Genomic DNA, 19,711 nt, shown 5'->3' with positions numbered 1-19,711 from the left:
AACTCAGGAACCAGAGACTCTCACCGGACACGAGGAAGATCCGGACTCGTAGCACGCCGGGGGCTCGACTCGCCCTTCTGTCAGCTGCGCGGTGCCGCCGCCGCCAAGATTCAAGCTGTTACTGCCGCCTCCGCCATGTTCCTGGGGTGTCGCGCATGCCCGACAATGGCCCTGGGGGCTTCCTGCGCCTTCGTGTCTTGTCTTCGCGGCCCCCTGACGAGGGGGCGGAGGGGACTGGTGACAAGTCATTGCTGCCGCAGTTGCTGCTATGCTAGTGGCTCGCGAAAGCGAGTTGGGGACTGTCCTCGAGCACGCCACACCACTCGTCGTGCACTTGCTGTTTATACCGCTGCAATATCCTTCAGGTGGCTGCTGCCGATGCCCCACTGTAGTTGTCCCGAAACAATATAAACATAGGCTTTCTCTGAATAAAATCTTGAATTGACAGATAATATTGGGTATTTCTGTAGTATTGTGTTTTGCAAGTTAGAAAAATGAACGGTGCAAAAATGAAACAATGTGCAAATCGCATTTTTAACCTGTCTGAAATAAATAAGCTGTTAAGCATGCGAAAAGAGATTGTCAAAGATCCAGAAACAGGAGGAAAAAAACTGGATGTCAGAATAAACTGGGAATTGCCAGGAAGAGAAACCAAAGCCAAAGAAAGACAAAGTTCTCAGGAAGAGGTTCAACAAAGAATATTAAAGAACTTTTAGAAAAAAGAGTATTACAACACCTGCAATGAGATTAAAAATAAAAAGACAGAGAAAAATAAGAAATTTTCCAAGAGGTCTGAGATAAGAGTTTCTAACTTCAGACTGATATGATGAACAACAATAAAGAACAGATAGTCCTTGACTCATAAACATTTGTTTAGCGACTGTTCAAAAAGTGAAAAAAGTGACATCGGTTTTCACACTTACAACCACTGCAGTATCCCCATGATCATATGATCAAAATTAAGGTGCTTGGCAAATAGCATGTTTATGACAGTTGCACTGTCATGTGATCACCATTTATAACCTTCCCAGTCAGTTTCTGACATTAAGCAAATCTGGGAAACCAAGAATCTGCAAGATTCACTTAACAACTGCAGTGATTCACTTAACAACTATGGCAAAAATATTGTAAAATGAGGCACATGGTTTACCAAGAATGTTTCTTTTTTCAAACTATAGGAATCATGACAACAGACATATCTTTTAAACAATGGCAAAAGGATATTTCTAACTGTGTTACAAGCAAAAAACCAAAAATTAAATAAACCGGTAAGTTGATTTAGGATATTAGAGAGAGAGAGGAGAATTGGCTTTACCTGAGCAGAATTATATTTTGAGGCATGATGTTTGGTTTGATTTGAACTTAAAAAAATAAAAGGCTACTGGAACTGGAAGATCTTGAGCTCAGATTTGGGTGGAACAATTGCTTATGGCTTGAGAAATTAAAAGGGAATGTAGCATTTAAGCATCATTTTGTAAGATATGCCATATTGAGTTTGGAACAGACATAAAGTAAGGTTATTTCATAAATTGCCTTTATAGGTGTCTCTCAAGCCTTTTTTTGTTAGAAAGTAAATGATTGTTAAACAACTATGAATGATATATGTTAATTTGTTGGTTTGTGTTGTAGATTTTAGGCTTAAAATTTGAGAAAAAATGATAAGGGAACATAACTCATTAGTTTACATATTTGCAATTGTCATAAAGATTTAAAAAATTGCAGACTAAAATGGAATTTGAAGAACAATTATGTAGTAATGATGACCATTTTATTGCAAAAGTTTATAAAACGTTGAAGTTTAATTTGAAGATGAATTTGTAAAAGATTGTATTGTCAAATAAGCTAAAATATTGATTATATTATACCTTGATGAACGTATCTTTTCTTTTATGTACACTGAGAGCATATGCACCAAGACAAATTCCTTGTGTGTCCAATCACACTTGGCCAATAAAAAATTCTATTCTATTCTAATATTATGTAACAGTACTTTTTTCCACCTTTGGTGGACATGTAAGGCTAAGAAATTTTGGAAAGAAACACTAATGTTGGTTCAGAATTTTTTGAAAACGAACCAATCTTGAAAACTGGTTTTTCTTTACGAAAGCAGATAAATGGTGAAAAAATATGAGACTTTGTTTTTATATATGATAATGGCAGCAAGGTTGTTATTTGCCCAAAGATGGAAAAGAGAACATATACCCACAATGTAAGACTGGATTGTGAAGAGCTGAAATAGCAAAACTGACACCAAGGATAATTTGTCTACATTTCATGTGGCCTGGAGACTGTTGTTATATTTCTTACAAGATAAAGAGAAGAATCTTTACTTTGACTTTGGGATTTGGAGGTTAGATTAGGTTTGACTAAAGAAATATTGTTTTTTAAAATATTTACACTCGTTAATTTCCTATGTTCCTATGTTTTAGATAAAATTAAGAGAAAAACATTTTTAGTATATTGGGGATTTTAGTATGTTGATAGTATTTTAAGATATTTTATAAATTAGAGTTATTTGTTTAAAATTAGAGAGGTCTTTATATTATCTCTGTTGAAGTCCAAGGACATTATTGTTACAGCTATATTTGTATAATTTTTGTCACTTTTGTTATTCTCCTTCCCTTTTTCCTTTATTTTAATTTGCATTTTAATGTTTGATGTTAAAAAATTATGTATTAAAATTGTGTATTAAAATGTGCACTAAAAGTAGATCGTATTAAATATTATTGAAATATATTTCATTGACATTGGAAAGGTTTCTCTTGGACAAGTTGTTGCAAAAGACAAGGGGTGGGTAAAAACCAAGGAATTCCAACAAATTTTATTTTTTATTTTTTGCTTGCCTATCTTCCTCATAGAGTTAATCTGGGGGATTCACAATCCTGAGAAACATTTTCAAATGTATAAAGTAACAAGATAATCCATGACCTGTTGGCTCATCATTTCAGAGATATTTCCTTACCCAAACAGAGAAACACAGACCAGAAGCAGCCAAAAAAACCATTGGGAATGGGAGCGACCTTGAACTTTCTGATGAGTTTTACATTGTTTCCTTGTGGGAAGCTGGCAATGAGCATTAGGAACCTTCCTTCCTTCCCACCTCCTCTCCCCTTTTTCTTCCCTCCTTCCCTCCCTTTCTCTTCCCTTCTGTTCCTTCTTTCTTCCTCTTTCCTGCCTTCCCCCTTCCTCTCCCTCTTCCTTCCTTCCCTCTTTCTTCCTCCATTCCTTCCTTCTATTCCTCCCTCCCCTGTTCCTTGCTTCCTTCTCTCGCTTCCTGTCTCCCTCCCCTCCCCTCCATCTCTTTTTTATTTTTATTTATTTATTTGTCAATCATATATAACAGGTAAAAGTATAAACATAATTTGGATACATGAAAAGAGTAAGTTAAAAGATGAATATTAGGACAGGGATGGTAGGCACGCGGGTGCACTTATGCGCACCTCTTACAGACCTCTTAGGAATGGGTTGAGGTCAACAGTAGACAGTTTAAGCTTAAAGTTTTGGGGGTTTGGGGAGGAAACTACAGAGTCAGGTAGTGCATTCCAGGCATTGACCACTCTGTTACTGAAGTCATATTTTTTGCAATCAAATTTGGAGTAGTTTACCTTGAGTTTGTATCTATTATTTGCTTGTGTATTGTTGTGGTTGAAGCTGAAGTAGTCATTGACAGGTAGGACATTGTGGTAGATAATTTTATGTACTATGCTTAGGTCAGATTGAAGTCTGTGTAGTTCAAAGTTGTCTAAGCCCAAAATTTGGAGTCTGGTGGCATAAGGTATTTTATTGCGAGCAGAGGAGTGGAGGATTCTTCCTGTGAAATATCTCTGGACTCTTTCGATTGTATTTACATCCGATAGGCAGTGTGGGTTCCAGACAGTTGAGCTGTATTCGAGAATTGGTCTAACAAATGTTTTGTATGCTCTAGTTAGTAATGTAATATTACCGGAGAAGAAGCTATGCAAAATTAGGTTTATAACTCTTAATGCCTTTTTGGCGATGTTGATACTGTGGGCTTTGACACTTAGATCATTAGATATGAGTACTCCAAGGTCCCTGACAGAGTGAGGGTCATCTAATTTGTATTTTATGTTTTGATTTTTTTTGCTAATGTGCAAGACAGAGCATTTGTTTGTTGAGATTTGAAGTTGCCACTTGTTAAACCAATCTGACACATAGTCAAGGTCTTTTTGAAGGGTAGTTGCATTGTCTTTCTATCCATCTTCACTCTTCCTCCCTCACTCTTTCCCTCCTTTGCTCCCTCTTCCTTCATTCCTGTCCCCCTCCTTCCTGTCTTCCTCTCTCCCTTGCTTTTCCTTCCCAATAGACAAGGCAGTGGCTTTCTTTCTCTTACTCTTCTCTTCCTCCTGCTTCCTTTCCTTCTCTCTTTTTCCCTTCCTTTTTTCCTCCCCTTCCTTCCTCACTTCTTTCCTCCTTCTCTCATTTCTCCCTATTCATTCCTTCATTCCCTCCATGTTCCTTCCTCCTTTTCCTCCTTCCTCCTCTTCCCAGCATGCAGGTGTGGCTGTTGCCATGTGGGTGACGAGAAATGGAATGTGAGCACAGAAGGGGTGAACCATTTCTTCATTGTTGTTCTCCCTGCAAACTTCCCACAAGCAAGGAATTTGCTTGTGAGAAGATGGCAAGGGGCATTGGTGCATCGGCATTCACATCAGGACCTTCTGGGTTCCCCATCAATTTATGGGAAGCTGTCAGAGAACCTTAAAAATGAAAATCACATCACTGTGGCTGACTGCAGCAATGCACTGGTGGTGCTGAAGCAACAAAAAAAAACCCCGAAACCCTCAAATTTCATTCCCTCAGGAGTAATGGATCTGGCATTCTACAAGTTAGCTCATTTAAGGTACCTTTCTTGACGAAGTTTTGCCCTATATGCAATGTTTCATCCAATTGAAGGCTATGAGACTTTTATTAGTATATAAATAGTAACAGATGTTGCTATGCTCTCACTGTATTAAAAGAATCAAGAAAGTTCAGGGAATATATGCAGTGGTGGGATTCAAGTAATTTAACAACCGGTTCTCTGCCCTAATGATTTATTCCAACAACCAGTTTGCCAAACTGCTCAGAAAGTTAACAACCGGTTCTCCCGAAGTGGTGCGAACTGGCTGAATCTGAATATATAATCACTGAATATATGAAATGTTAAATGTAATTTTTTTTATTTATTTATTTTGTCACAACATTATATACAAGCACATATATTGAAAGGAAACAATAGGACAGGAACAGTAGGCACTTTTGTGCACTTATGCATACCTCTTAATTGTAATGATAGAAAAATTTACAACTTCTTGTCAAGTGCTTTGCAATCATGTGATCTCCTTTTTCAATCTTCTCTGCCAGTTTTCCCCAAATGTCACTGGCAGGTAAAGTTACAAGCAGAGGACATACTGGGTTTGAGATTTTTTCCCCAGTACACCAAAGAAATTTCTCCTCCCCTTTGTCAGGGCGGAGAATCCTCCCACAACCTGGAGGAACAGACCACAAATCCAGTGAAAACTCTAGCTAACACTATTCCGAATGGGGGGTTTATTAGAATTTTAGTGAACACCATTGTTTTCATCCCTCCAGAGGGAAAAGGGCTAGCAAATGTCAGAGTTCTGAGTCTTCCAGAACAATGGCATTGACTAGCGATTTTACCAGATTTGAGGTCCACTACACCAAAGGATTTCCCTTTTATGTTGTTAGCTAAAATTTGTTCTACACCTTACATTTCTTCAATAACATCTTTTGTACATAGTCTGTCCTTGGAAGCAGACATCACTGGAGATTTTAAAGAAGAGATTGGACAGCCACTTGTTTGAAATGGTATAGGAAGGTTGGATTAGAAGACCTCTAAGTCCTTTCCAGCTCTGTTCTATTCAAACATCGTTACTGATATTTTTTATATAGTGGCTACAATTTTCTGATTCAATTCTTCAAAAATCTTCTCAGTATTTTCATTGTTTGCAACATTTAGCAAGGTTCTAAATCTTTCCTCTACCTAAAATCTTTGTCTCTAAAATCTTTTTTTTAAATCATCAAATTTCTTTGTTTTGTCCAGCAAAACCCAAAATAGAATCTATTTCCCATGAGAAGTTGTTTACTTTTTTAAATTAATTCAAAATTACTGTACAACTTTAAATATTCCCATTCCCTTAGCCTATTTATAGCTTTCTAAGATTAAATTTTTATTTAGTATTTTGCTGTTTATTTTTAGATACTTTAAATTCTTAAGCTCATGATTAACATTTGTTTTTTCATTTAGAATTGAAGGCAGAGTCACCTAGCATTTTCAGACTGATTGGTCTGAAGGTCTTTAGTGGCTTAGAAATAGTTATGATCAATTTCCAAAGTGATTAGAAAGTGATATTTGCAAACCTAGTATCTTTTAAAAGTATCTGCTATGGTTATGAGGACAATGGCTAATCCTGTCATCTTTTGATTCTCAAACTCACAGAAAACTACTGTCCCGCAATCTCATGAGGAACAGCTGTCTGGAGCACATGTAGGTGATCTCCCACCTTCTCCTTATTCAGAGATGTTTCAAGGAATCAGAAAATATGACTTTTCTGTCATACAACAGAGTGGTCAAAGTGGTCAAAGCCTGGAATGCACTACCTGACTCTGTAGTTTCCTCCCCAAACCCCCAAAATTTTAACCTAAGACTGTCTACTGTTGACCTCACCCCATTCCTAAGAGGTCTGTAAGGGGTGTGCATAAGAGCACTAGCATGCCTACCATCCCTATCCTAATGTTTCCTCTATTTGTATCTATTTTATGTATTCAATTCATGCTTCTACTTATATATATTACCGAATACATTCTTGACAAATAAATAAAATAAAATAAAAATAAATAAATAAGTCATTGGCAATAGGAATAGCACTTAGATATATTACCCCATTGTGCTTTACAGCACTCTCTGAGCAGTTTACAATATCAGCATATTGTCCCCCACAATCTGGGTCCTCATTTTACTGACCTTTGAAGGATAGAAGGCTGAGTCAAAAGTGAGTCCTGATGGGATTGACCTCCAGTCTGTGGGCAAAGTTGTCCTGCAATACTGCATTTTCATCGCTGCGCTACTAAGGTTCATTAGTTCCTTGGTCTGTGTCATAGTTGGCAGCTCCACTTTCTCTTCCTTCAATACAAGTATTTATAACCACAATTGAACCCAAAATTTCTGTTGCTAAGAAAGACATTATTAAGTTAATTTGCCCCATCTTATGACCTTTCTGTTCTGTTTCCCTTCCCCCAATACTCCCAGCAAAGAGTCCGTCAGAGGCCTTCCTTTTTTTTTCCTTTTATTTACATAGATACATGTCCTGGCCACGTCTACCCACGGGCCTGCCAAGTTTCTGGAGATAACGAGGAAATTATAGATAAGGCCAGAATTACTCACGAATATATTCTTCCCTCCATGAATTAGCTTGCGCCAAATTCATTGTTTTGTCCGAGACAAAAAACCAGGAAGTCCCGCCTCCTATTTATAGTCTCTGCAGATGTCACTGCATGACAATTATGACTTGGCTTTGTCCCAACTCTTCCGCTGCTGCGCACGCCGATCAAGCCTTCGTAACCTTGCGTCCCTCCAAAACTGTTCTTGGGGCGTTGCCAAATCAGAAGAAGCCGGGAGAATCAGGCCCTCACCCTCCCTCTGAGTGGGTGCCAGGAGGAGAGGGCTCAAGAGAAGCAGGGCTTGCCAGGTCTTCTCCTCATTTTCTGAATCATCCGAGTCCAGGAGTCTGGGTCCAGGAACCTGGGTCACAACACTATCCTCACCGCAGGGCCCTTCCCCGGGCTGACGATCGGGATGCGGTCGGGCTGGGTTCTGCTCATGGAAGGCCTGCACCAGGTCAGGGGCATGAGCGTCGGAGGCATCTACCCAGGAGAAATCAGTCCCGTATCCCTTCCACGCGATCAAATATTGGAAGCGACCCTTTAGCCAGCGAGTCTCGTGCGCTGTGGACTTCGTATTCCTCAGATCCGTCCTCAGCGACAGTGACGGGTGCTGTTGGGCACCGAAGGGGACTCGGTGTGGCCTCAGGAACCAGAAGGGACCGGTGAAAACGGGTGGATCCGCATGGATCGTGGCAGGGTCAGTCGGTAGGCTACGGGTTGATGACTGCCTCGACAGGAACGGGCCGATGAATCGGTGGTCCAACTTCTTTACCGGGCGGTCGGACGGGAGGTGTTTGGTGGAGAGCCACACCGGTCTCCAACTGCCAGCGGGCGTTGCCGTCGGGAGCGGTCGGCGGACCGTTGTAGTCCTCCTTTGCCCGATTCAGCTGCTGGCGTACCAACTGTTGGACCGCATGCAATTCCGTCAGGAAGGTCTGCGTTCGGGAACAGGAGAGTCCGGTGGTGCCAGAGGAAGAGCGCGGATGGTACCCACATTGGCAAAGCGGGGTCATCTGAGTAGAGGTGTGCTGAGAGTTGTTAAAAGCAAACTCCGCCAGGGACAGGTAGTCGGCCCAGTTGTCCTGTTGCTGGTTGATGAAGCAACGGAGATACTGTTCCAGTATACCGATGACCTTCTCTGTACCCCGTCGGTCTCCGGATGGTGCGATGACGACAGACATACCTGCACCTCAACGCGGCCATCAGGCTCTTCCAGAAGCGGGCTGTGAACTGAACTCCAGCGGTCCGAAACCACCCTGTCCGGTAGACCATGGAGGCGGAAGATGTGCTGCAGAAAGAGGCGGGCGTTTTGCGGCTGTGGGCAGTCAGCGGCATGGGATGAAGTGTGCCATCTTGGTGAGCATGTCCACCACCACCAGCACCGTGGTGAACCCAGAGGGGCGGCAGGTCTGTCAGGAAATCCATAGAGATCGCCCCCAGGGTCTGTCGGGTGTCGGCAAGGGCTGGAGGAGCCGGGAGGGGCCCCGTGGCGGTCTTGGCTTGCCGGCACGGTACGCAGGATGTCACGTAGGCATGTATATCATGCCGCACTGGGCCACCAAAGGTCCGTGTCACCAGGTGGAGGTCTTGAAGAACCCAAAATGTCCTGCTGCAGGGTTGTCGTGGCACTGGGTCATGACGAGGGCTCGGAGTGGTCCTGTGGGCACATATAATCGCCCGAAACTTGAGTAAGTCCTCCTCCAAGGTCCAAGGAGGCGTGGGGCCCACCTCCGCTCTCCTTTGCTGCGACCAGGCGTCCTGGCGCTGCGCCTCGCACCTGGGCCCGCAAGTCCACTGGCTCCGTGCTGCGGCCAAGGCTTCTGCCGGCAGCACCATCCATGGAGGAAGGGGGTCCTTGGCACAGAGGTACTCCGGCTTATGGGACAGGGCATCCGCCCTCCATTTGTGACCGCTGGGTATGTAGGTCACGTGGAAGTTGAACCAGGCAAAAAACAACAACCGGATCTGCCGCTGGTTCAACTTCCGAGCTGTGGTGAGGTGCTCAAGATTCCGATGGTCCGTTTGGATCTCCACCTGATGTCGGGCCCCCTCCAGATGGTGTCACCAAGCCTTGAATGCAGCCTTGATAGCCAGCAACTCCTTTTCCCAGATGGTGTAGTTGCGCTCGGAAGGATTGAGTTTCGGGAGTAGTAAGCGCAGGAAAAAGTGTGCCGCCATTGCCGGAGCCTGTAGCAGCACCGCTCCCAGAGCCACATTGGACGCGTCCGTTTCCACCACAAAAGGCCGGAGCGGGTCGGGATGCCTCAGGACGGGTTCCGTGGCGAAGGCTTTCTTGAGGGCTGTGAATGCTTCTTGCTGCGGGGGGCCCCACCGGAATGCAACCTTCTTCCTGAGGAGCTGGGTAAGTGGAGCTGTCAGTGTGGCGAAGCCCGGGATGAAGGTCCGGTAGTAGTTGGCGAAGCCCAGTAGGCGCTGAACATCCTTCACCCGACGAGGGGCTTCCCAGCTACACAAAGCTTCTACTTTACATGGGTCCATGGCTATGCCCTCGGGCGAGATGATATGCCGAGGAATTCTATGGAAGTCGGAAGAAGGCGCATTTCTCAGTTTCGCATTGAGTTGTTGCTCCATAGCGTTGCAGAACCAGACTGGCGTGTCGAAGGTGGCTTTCCCTGGACCGGGAGTAAATCAGGATGTCGTCAGGTAGATAACCACGAACCGATCCAACATGTCTCGGAACACGTCGTTCATGAAGTGCTGAAAAGCGGCGGAGCATTGGTCAACCCAAATGGCATGACAGTGTATTCGTAGTGTCCGTATCGGTGCGAATGCCGTCTTCCATTTCTCCTTCGTATCCGCACCAGGTTGTAGGCCCCGGAGATCGAGCTTGGTGAAGATCGTGGCCTCCGCAACCTTTCCAGTAGCTCCGGGATGGCGGCGGGGGTAGCGATTCCGCACCGTAATGGCGTTTGTGGCGGTAATCACAGCATAGCGCAAGTCCCTGTCTTCTTCTTCACAAGAGGACCGGGGCCGAGAGAGGGACTTTGAAGGCGGATGAACCCTCGGGCCAGGTTTTTGTCCAGGAAGTCCCTGAGGCGGCCAACTCGGGCTCCGACATGGAATACAGGCGTCCCACAGGCAGTGGTGCGTTGGGCAGAAGGTCCACGGGGCAATTGTAGGGCCGATGCGGGGGTAGTCGGTCCGCCTCCTTCTCGCTGAACACGTCGGTGAAGTCCGTCAGCTCAGGAGGCAAGGTGATGGCAGCGGTGGGGACGTTCTGGCCGGCACAGGTGTGGCGGATGTGGTCGACGCACTGCAGACTCGGGAAAGAGATGGTGTTCGCGACCAGGCCACCTGAGGATCGTGGGTCGAAGCCAGGCCAACCAAGGACCAAGGAAAATGAAGGTCCGCCGTGACATAAAACTGGATCGCCTCCTCATGGTCCCCAATAGCCAGGCGCAAAGGCTGGGTGGCGAATTTAATGGGGCGGACACCAGTTCTCGTCCATCAATTGTCTCTACCCGCATCGGAGGTCCACGGAACCACGGGACCGCAAACTGGGTCACAAAGGCCTGGTCCATAAAGTTTGTTGTGGCCCTGAGTCCACCAGCGCATGCGCCTGGAGCCCGTCCGACTGGTTCCCCAACCATATCCGTGTGTCCAGAATCAGATGCCGAGGGGCCCAGAGTCTACTTCCGCAACGTCCAGTGGGGCTTAATGCGTGCCCGACCTAGGGTTTCCCAGGTCGGGCCTGCTCCGTTCGATTGGTCACGCTGTGATTCGGGGACGGCGTCGTGCCCCACTTCGCTTTCTGGGGCAAGCGGCGAAGTGGCGGGCTCCCCACAGTACAGGCACAATCCCCTTGGCGCCTCGGTTCCGCTCCTGGGCTGTTAGGCGAGGTCTGGCCGCTCCCAACTCCATGGGCTCTTCCGCAGCGGTTACAAAACGTGGGGCGACCCTGGGTGCTGGTGGTGCAGGAAGTGGGGTGCAGATGTCGACGGAGGGTCCCGGGGTGCGACGGGACGGTCGCCCGTTGCAGGCGGGCATCGAGGCGGAGACAAAGGGGCACCAAGTTGTCGAGGTCCGCGCGCCCACGCCGGGCCAGCTCGTCTTGCAATTCCTCTGAGAGTCCCTCCTGGGCAACGTCCACCAGCTGCATCATTCCAGTCAGAGTCCTGGCACAAAAGACGAAATTCGGTGATGTACTCCTGCAGGGGGCGTTTCCCTTGACGGAGTTCCTTAAGGCACCTGGTTGCCGTCAGCATTCGAACGGGGTCCTCATACATGGTGCGTAGGTGCTGCCAAAAACGCTGTTGGTCCGCCAGCAGGGGCTGTCCTGGAGCAAGAGGCGTGGCCCATCGAGCAGCCGAGCGGAAGAAGGTTAATCACGAAGGCCACCTTAGCCCGGTCGTCTGGGAAATCCTCTGGCCTCATAGCCATGTAGAGCTGGCACTGTCCCAAGAAGGTCGGGAACATCTCAGGCTGCCCAGAAAACTTATCCGCACGGTTATCGGGCACTTGCGGCGAGGAGGAGGTGGGAGGATGGGGGCTGCAGGCACATTCCTGGCAGCAAGTTGGCCTGCCAAGTGAGCCACTTGCTGCTGGAGCTGTTGATTAGGCGTGTAGCTGCTCTAACTGCTGCTGTACCTGCTGCTGATCCATCTTTGGTGGAAGATGTTTTAGTCAGGTCTCGGACAAAATGTTCTGTTTCCCTTCCCCCAATACTCCCAGCAAAGAGTCCGTCAGAGGCCTTCCTTTTTTCCTTTTATTTACATAGATACATGTCCTGGCCACGTCTACCCACGGGCCTGCCAAGTTTCTGGAGATAACGAGGAAATTATAGATAAGGCCAGAATTACTCACGAATATATTCTTCCCTCCATGAATTAGCTTGCGCCAAATTCATTGTTTTGTCCGAGACAAAAAACCAGGAAGTCCCGCCTCCTATTTATAGTCTCTGCAGATGTCACTGCATGACAATTATGACTTGGCTTTGTCCCAACTCTTCCGCTGCTGCGCGCGATCAAGCCTTCGTAACCTTGCGTCCCTCCAAAACTGTTCTTGGGGCGTTGCCAAATCAGAAGAAAGCCCGGGAGAATCAGGCCCCGCCGGCCCCTCCCTCTGAGTGGGTGCCAGGGAGGGAGAGGGCTCAAGAGAAGCAGGGCTTGCCAGGTCTTCTCCCTCATTTTCTGAATCATCCGAGTCCAGGAGTCTGGGTCCAGGAACCTGGGTCACAACACTTTCTTGCCATAGTTGTTAAGTTAGTAACAGTTAAGTGAATGGCTTCCCCACTGACTTTGCTTGTCAAATGTTGCAAAAACTGATCACATGACCCGGGACACTAAATATCAACCAGTTGCCAAGTATCTGAATTTTTATCACATGACCATGGGGATGCTGCAGCAGTCATAAGTATGATGTTATCTTTTTCAGTGCTGTTGTAACCGCAAATGACCTGTTATAAGTCAAAGACTATCTGTACACTACAACTCCTGGAACTCTCCTCCACTGTGGGGATACCATTGTTCTTCCATCATTGTGAATGTAATAATGTAGACACCCCAGCATCACTGTGCAAAGTCCTACTTACACCACCATCCTATGTTCTGCAGCCCTGCCATCACCAGCTGACCTTCATTGTCTTTCTACTATTACCTATGAGGTGAAGCTGACCTAACTCTATGCAAGCAGTTGCTAGCCACACCAGGCCTTCTTCTTGACACCATTCTCCAAACAGCATGTGCCATTCTTGTGATGCTTTGGAAAGCCTTCAGAAAGTTTGGAATGATTGCTGAATGAATGGTTGTCAGCTTTGGAAGCCATACTAGGCCGGAAGCTTCCCTGCTGCCACTTTCTTATGTGTGGAAAGTAGGAGGGGGGATTTAGTAGAGGGGGCCCATTAGACACAATAACATTCTTCCTGCGGGTCAAGGTCAGGCCGGTCCTGCAGCTGGAGTAGGAGTGGTCGGAGTGATGTATCGAGATGGGATGGTTGGCGACTGGAGCATGTGATTGGCAGAGGAATTAGGGATTGGGTTTGAAGTTTTGTTTATTGAGGGAAAACCCGGATCTCTTCAGATTCGGATTTTCCCAGATGTGCCAGTTTATCTATCCTAGTAAAAGAACTTCGAAAGATGCCTGCTTTGGAGTTTTTACTTGGGGAGGGGTTTTTCTGGAATGTTGACATTAATCCAAATCTCCCTTAAAACGTAGTGGCACCCCCCCCCAAAAGGGGGCCGTCAGAGGTGCTGGGCCCCAGCGTCCACCAAACCTCTTGGGTGGTGCAAAGACTCAGATGGAGGAGAGAGAAGACATCACAGAGGAGTCAGTGGGGACGGATACTCAAGGATTTATCGACACCCGGTTCTCTCCCTCGGAGGAAGTGGTGTATGCCATTGAGACTGCAGAGGCAGCCCAAAGGCTGGGCACTCGGCCCAAGGAATCGGATTCCTGGAAAAGTTGCCAGTCTGATCCAACTCCTGAAAGGGGACCAGAGGTGAGATCGCTGGGATATCATGCTGGTCCCAGCCCAACGAAGTCACCCCCTCCCGCTTTTCAGCCAGAGTGGGGACAGCTATGGGATCCAGAGATTCCCAGGAATGGAGCCTGCCGCTTCCATCGTGAAGTCGATCTTTGACTGGGCTCCCTGAGAGTTTTGAACACATGAAAGTGGGAAGCTATGCATACCCCTCCCAGCCTCCTAAGCTGAGATGGAGCTTAGCACAGCCTATGTTCACTTTCCCCCCTGCAGGAGGGGGGGGGATTAGCGGGGCTCAGGCCTGTTCCAACATGGCCAGGGGCAAACCGATCAGCTTCCAGGCACAACAGGGAGGTTACGCAACTGGGAGACATCAAACGCAGCTGGCATGGGGAATGTAACATGCCCCTGCGGAGCCCCCTCACCTGCCGGCCTTTGTGCTATCTCCTGCAGCATCCATCCCCCCAGGCTGGGAATTCTACCCCAGCCAGGGGTGGGTCGAGTGCCAGTGGTATCCAGCCTCATCTGCTCCAATTTTCTAGGGATCCCCCTGGCCTCAGTATGGCCCAATGATCCCAGCAATGCAGGGTGGCCTAATCCAGCAGCCAGCTGGAGTTCCACCCCCCTTTCCAGCCCAGCGAGCCGTTCCGTCATCACTGGCCCCTCCCCCTCAGCAGGGGGCCTCCCAGCAATCCACAGCAGCTTTGCCACAAGTTCCACCTCAACTGCCTGCCACCAAGCTCCGTCCCCCTGCGCAACCAGCCCCACCCTGCTTCAGAGCAACATTTGATGGCACACCTGCCAAACTGGCTTACTTCCCTCAGCAGGGTGTGGGCTCATATAGATCAGTATGGAGATCAATATGAATCGGAGTGGGACTTGATATCAGCGATTTCTGATGGGATGAATGAAGGAGAGGCTTCTGAATGAATAGCCCAGCTGCACAATGAAGGCGTTGCAGAGTTGAATGACACCGGAGTGGGGGTTGTTGCACTGCTCCGGGCGAGATTTGAAGACCCGGACCGTATCAACGACAGTGAAGCCACCATTAAAGTTATGAAGCAAGGTAATCGACCCTTAAAAGACTTTGTGTGGGACTTTAGGTGGGTTGGAAGGAACCTGGGGCATTGGCCAGACTGCATACTCCTGCACTATTTCAAAGAAGCCATTAATCTAGAAGTCAGAAAAGCCTGTGGAATCTGGGGGGTGCCTGACGGCTACATGACTGGTACACCATGTTCATAGCTCTGGACAGAGAAATTCACCCCCACCGCCAAACCCCAGCTGAAAAGCCTCCTCGGAAAGTTTTAGCCAGACGGCTCCTCTCAAGGCCTGCGGAAGTCTCCCCCCCTCAACCAGCAGGATTAAATGCTATAGATGTGGGCAATTGGGACATCAAGCTTCTGAGTGTCTGGCCCTTGCTCCAGTTCCACAACAGCATCCAGCCACGGCTACCCGAGGGAAAAAGGCTCCAAGGAAGGGCCCAGACACCAGTCGATTTGCCAGACAAGTCATAGAGGTTCCCCTCCCCACTGAAGAGAACGAGGATCCTCCATCTGATGAGACCCCTCCCGACAAGCCTAACAGAGAAGGTGACCCATTCCCCCCTTTTCTATCAAAGTGAAGCTAGTGGTGCCAGAGATGGGGGAGCAAAAAGAATTACCAGCCATAATAGATACAGGCTGTACCAGATGTCTAATTGGGATTCCAATTGTGAAACAATTGGGATCAAACAAGAGCCTTAAAGCACCCAATTAAATTTCACCAGGTGGATGAGACGTTAATTGAGGGGGTCCCAGCCACCCAGATTACAGAACCGTTTGGGCTAGAAATTGGGAGACATCATGAATTTATACGATTTATAGTAATTCCAAAGATATCAGAATCTATCATACTAAGTCTGGCTTGACTGGACAAATGGGCCCCCACCATTAAGTGGAAAATAGGTACCAGAAAATCATATTGGATATCGACCCCTTGCCCCCAGTCTCTCCTCCTGAAGAACAGCCCACCCATGAAGGTCAGCAGGCAGAAACAGCAGCCACTGGATCAGACAGAACTCCAGGCGAACTCCAAATTCCTAAAGCATATACAGACTTGGCAGAAGCATTTAGTGAGGAGGAATGTAACATCCTCCCCCCTCATGGCCCACAGACTGTGCCATCGAGTTACAGCCGGGAGCCAAGTTACCAAAACCCAGGATGTATTCCATGACGTCTGCTGAAATGACTGAATTGAGGAGGTACATCGACACCAAACTAGCCAGAGGGTTCATCGAGCCTGTGAAATCCAGGGGACGCGCCTCCACATTGTTTAAAGAGAAGAAAGATGGGACTCTAAGATTATGTGTTGATTTTCAGAACATTAATGGCGTTTCCATACAAAACACCGACTGCCTACCACTAATGAAGGATTTGCTGAACCCCCTGGCAAAAGGCAAGATTTTCACTAAGCTAGATCTAAGGGAAGCCTACTACCTGCATACGGGAGGGTCTGCATACGGGAGGGAGACAAATGGAAAACTGCTTTTAACTGCCCCCTGGGCAGTTTCCAATTCTGGGTCATGCCGTTTGGACTCCAAGGGGCCCCAGCAGTCTTCATGCAGCTGATCAATGAAATTCTGCATAACCACCTATATAAGAGGGTTCTTGTCTACTTGAACGATATTCTTATATTCAGCAAAAATATGGAAGACCATATCAAGTTAGTCAGGCAAGTGCTGAAAAAACTTCTAGCAGCCAATCTTTACGCAAAGCTGTCAAAATGCGAGTTCCATAAGGAGTCCTTGGACTACCTGGGCTACAGGGTGTTGAACTAAGGAATTGAAATGGACTCAGGGAAGGTGAAGGTGGTGCTAGACTGGCAACCCCCACGAACACGTAAGCAGCTTCAAAGTTTCCTGGTGTTGCAATTTAGCCATATGGACTCTGTTTGAGAGATTGCTTACATGCAGATCAGCATGGGTAACCTCGGCTGATTGAATCATGTACAAAAGAAGTAGGCAGAAACTTGTTCGGTGTAAATCACATCAAGGCTGCAGGATGTTTACCTCTAACGATGGTGTGAAATGCATCAACAGTTTTGTGATTAACCACAGGACATCCCTCTTCCTTCCTCTGATAAGATTCCTCTCACAAAGTTCTTAGAAGTTCCTCCCACACACAATTATGTGAGATCAATTAGCGTGTAGGGTCAGGATGTCACAGGATGTATTGCTACGTTTGCTACGTGATTGCTGTACAAGTCTTTGTCTTTAATGTAAGCAAGTCTTTGTCTTTGATGTAAATGCCTTCTGATAAGAATCCCAATAAAAGTGGGCTCAAGCTCTGTTCTGAGCACTCTCATCCCGAGGAAAACCATGTGTTTGACTCTTGCTTCATGAGAGACCGCCACATCCTGGGGTTTGCAAATTTTTACAGGCAATTCATCCCTTCCTTCACTGAGGTTGCTCTCCCCTTGACGGAATTGCTAAAAACCAGTCCATCACCCAGCAAGCCAAAACCTAGCCAACCCTTAGCTTGGACAATGGACTGTCAAAAATCCTTTGAGCAACTAAAGTGCCTATTCACAATGGAACAGATCCTCCAGCACCCAGACCCAAACAAACCATTTGTGGTCCAGGCTGATGCTAGTGATGTGGCGGTGGCAGCTGTTCTAATGCAAAAGAATGCCCAAAACAAACTAATGTCGTGTGCTTATGTATTGAAAAAATTAACGGACACAGAGCACAAATTGGTGGTATGGGAAAAAGAGGCTTTTGTGGTGTGGTGGGCTGTCCTATCCTGGAGACACTTCCTAGAGGGGGTGAAGGAACCTTTCGAAATGTAGATGGACCAAAAAAACCTCGAGGCCAAAGACCCCTCGGAAGCTTTCCCCCAAGCAAGTTCGATGGGCTCAGTATTTCAAACGTTTTAACTTCAACCTCAAGTACATCCCAGGGGGGAAAAACCTACTAGCTGACGCCTTATCAAGAAAGCCCCAGTTTGACAGCCAATGGGAAGAGGTAGTTCACGCCATGATCTCTGAAACCCAACCAGCGGCCCAGGCTCGCACTCGAATGCAACCCCGCTGTGGTTCTGATCTCCCTGGAGACAAGTTGACAGCAGAGCTAAAGTCAGCACTCTCAGCTGATGTCTGGTTCAAGGAGAACCTAACAAACCTGACCCTAAGAGAGGGATTAGCTTGGAAGGGGAGTAAGATTTATGTGCCCAGCAGTATGCAACTCACAGTGCTACAGCGGAGTCATGATTGCTGACTAGGGGACCACTTTGGGTTTTTAAAAACCCTCCATTTAGCTAGAAGACAATTCTGATGGTCAAGAATGAAAGCCGATATAGAGGACTATGTTAAAAGCTGTGCCACCTGCGCCACCATGAAGTCCAGACCAGGGAAGCCCCTGGGGCTTCTCCAGACTGTGGCTGAACCCACAAAGCCCTGGGATTGCTATGGACTTCATAGTTGAGCTCCCTGACAGTGGAGGGAACAGGGTGATTTGGACAGTCGTTGATTAATTTTCCAAACAAGCACATTTCACTGCCTGCAGCGGGCTACCCTCGGTCAAGAAGCTGGCAAAACAGTTTGTGAAGCATATCTACTTATATGCTCCACAGAGAAAATATCAGATTGCGGGGTCCAGTTTACTGCTAAGTTCTGGAAGGAGTTCCTGCGGTCCATTGGGTCATCCCATGGGCTTAACTCAACTTTCCGTCCGTCAACTAACGGAGCCACTGAAAAATTGAATGCCACGGTGGAACAATACATTAGATCAGGGGTAGTCAACCTTTTTATACCAACTGCCCACATTTGTATCTCTGTTAGTAGTAAAATTTTCTAACCGCCCACCGGTTCCACAGTAATGCGCCGTGTATCATCGTCTCCGCATGTCTCTCGCGTATCATGGATTGGATTTGGGAGTGGTGGCTACCAGCTCTGCTTGTCTGTTACAGCTGGGTGGTGTGGGGGGAGATGCGCAAGCTATTCTGGGACAAGGCTCTTTTGTTTGCGGTCGCATTATAGCACCATTTAGTTTCACTTACGTAACATGAACTAAACTTATGCGCAGACGATACAAATAGTATATTTTCAGAAATATAAATTGTCATGGGGAATTTTATGAAAACCTAATGAAAATGTTTTTAAATAATGCTATGAATTTTTTTTTTAAAAAGTCAATTAAATTAAAAAAAAAGGAAAGTGCTTCAGTATCGGACAAAACCCCTACCACCCACCATGAAAGCTGGAATGCCCACTAGTGGGCGGTAGGGACCAGGTTGACTACCACTGCATTAGATGTTATGTAAATTGCCAACAAGAAAACTGAGCGGAGTTACCATTTGCAGAAGTGGCTTATAATAATGCAGTACACAGTAGCACTGGGTTGACTCCCTTTCAAATAACTACGGACATGGATTTTGTACTGATGTGTGAGCTGCCTAGAGAGCCACCCAGTTCCATATCCCTTACAAAATGGATGAACTCATTAAAAAAGGATCGGGAGAAAACTAAGAAGGCTTTGGCTAAGTCGGCGGAGAAATATAGATCCCAGGCCGACAAGCACCGGTCTCTCCAATCATCTTGTCGTGTCCCACTCCTCCGCTGACGGCTGGGTCCGGGAAATCCGAATCAGGCTTGCCTCTGCAGCTCTGCCCAAAGTCCTAGCAAAGTCCTCAGAGCAGGCAGGAGACCAGTAAGTGACTTCAGCAAGATAAGTTTGACTTTTTGCCTGACTCAGAGACTGCCAGAAAGTAGCTCCTTTATATAGGCCATGGGGTGTGGCACCATGACTCAGCACTCATTAAGGCCTGCCTCCCTTCCTCTGTAGCCTCCGCCTCTCCAATCTTCTGATGCGAGGTCACACCAATCAGCTGT

General features: G+C 46.9%; 2 protein-coding genes across 3 annotated transcripts in view; one reads left to right on the top strand and one right to left on the bottom strand.

The window, feature by feature from the left end:
• Positions 1-162, bottom strand: part of SCML2 (Scm polycomb group protein like 2) — a 97,790-nt gene extending 97,628 nt beyond the window's left edge. For both annotated transcript variants that reach the window (XM_058186573.1, XM_058186575.1), the window contains exon 1: positions 25-162. The gene's annotated coding sequence lies outside the window, so the exon portion shown is untranslated. The remainder of the gene's footprint in view (positions 1-24) is intronic.
• Positions 1-19,711, top strand: part of RAI2 (retinoic acid induced 2) — a 234,139-nt gene that overhangs the window by 166,577 nt on the left and 47,851 nt on the right. The window lies entirely within an intron of this gene.

Source organism: Ahaetulla prasina, chromosome 5, assembly GCF_028640845.1.
Source record: "Ahaetulla prasina isolate Xishuangbanna chromosome 5, ASM2864084v1, whole genome shotgun sequence".
Classification (NCBI taxonomy): Eukaryota; Metazoa; Chordata; class Lepidosauria; order Squamata; family Colubridae; genus Ahaetulla; species Ahaetulla prasina.
The sequence above is the reverse complement of the archived record's forward strand: the minus strand, read 5'-3'. Positions and strand labels throughout refer to the sequence as shown.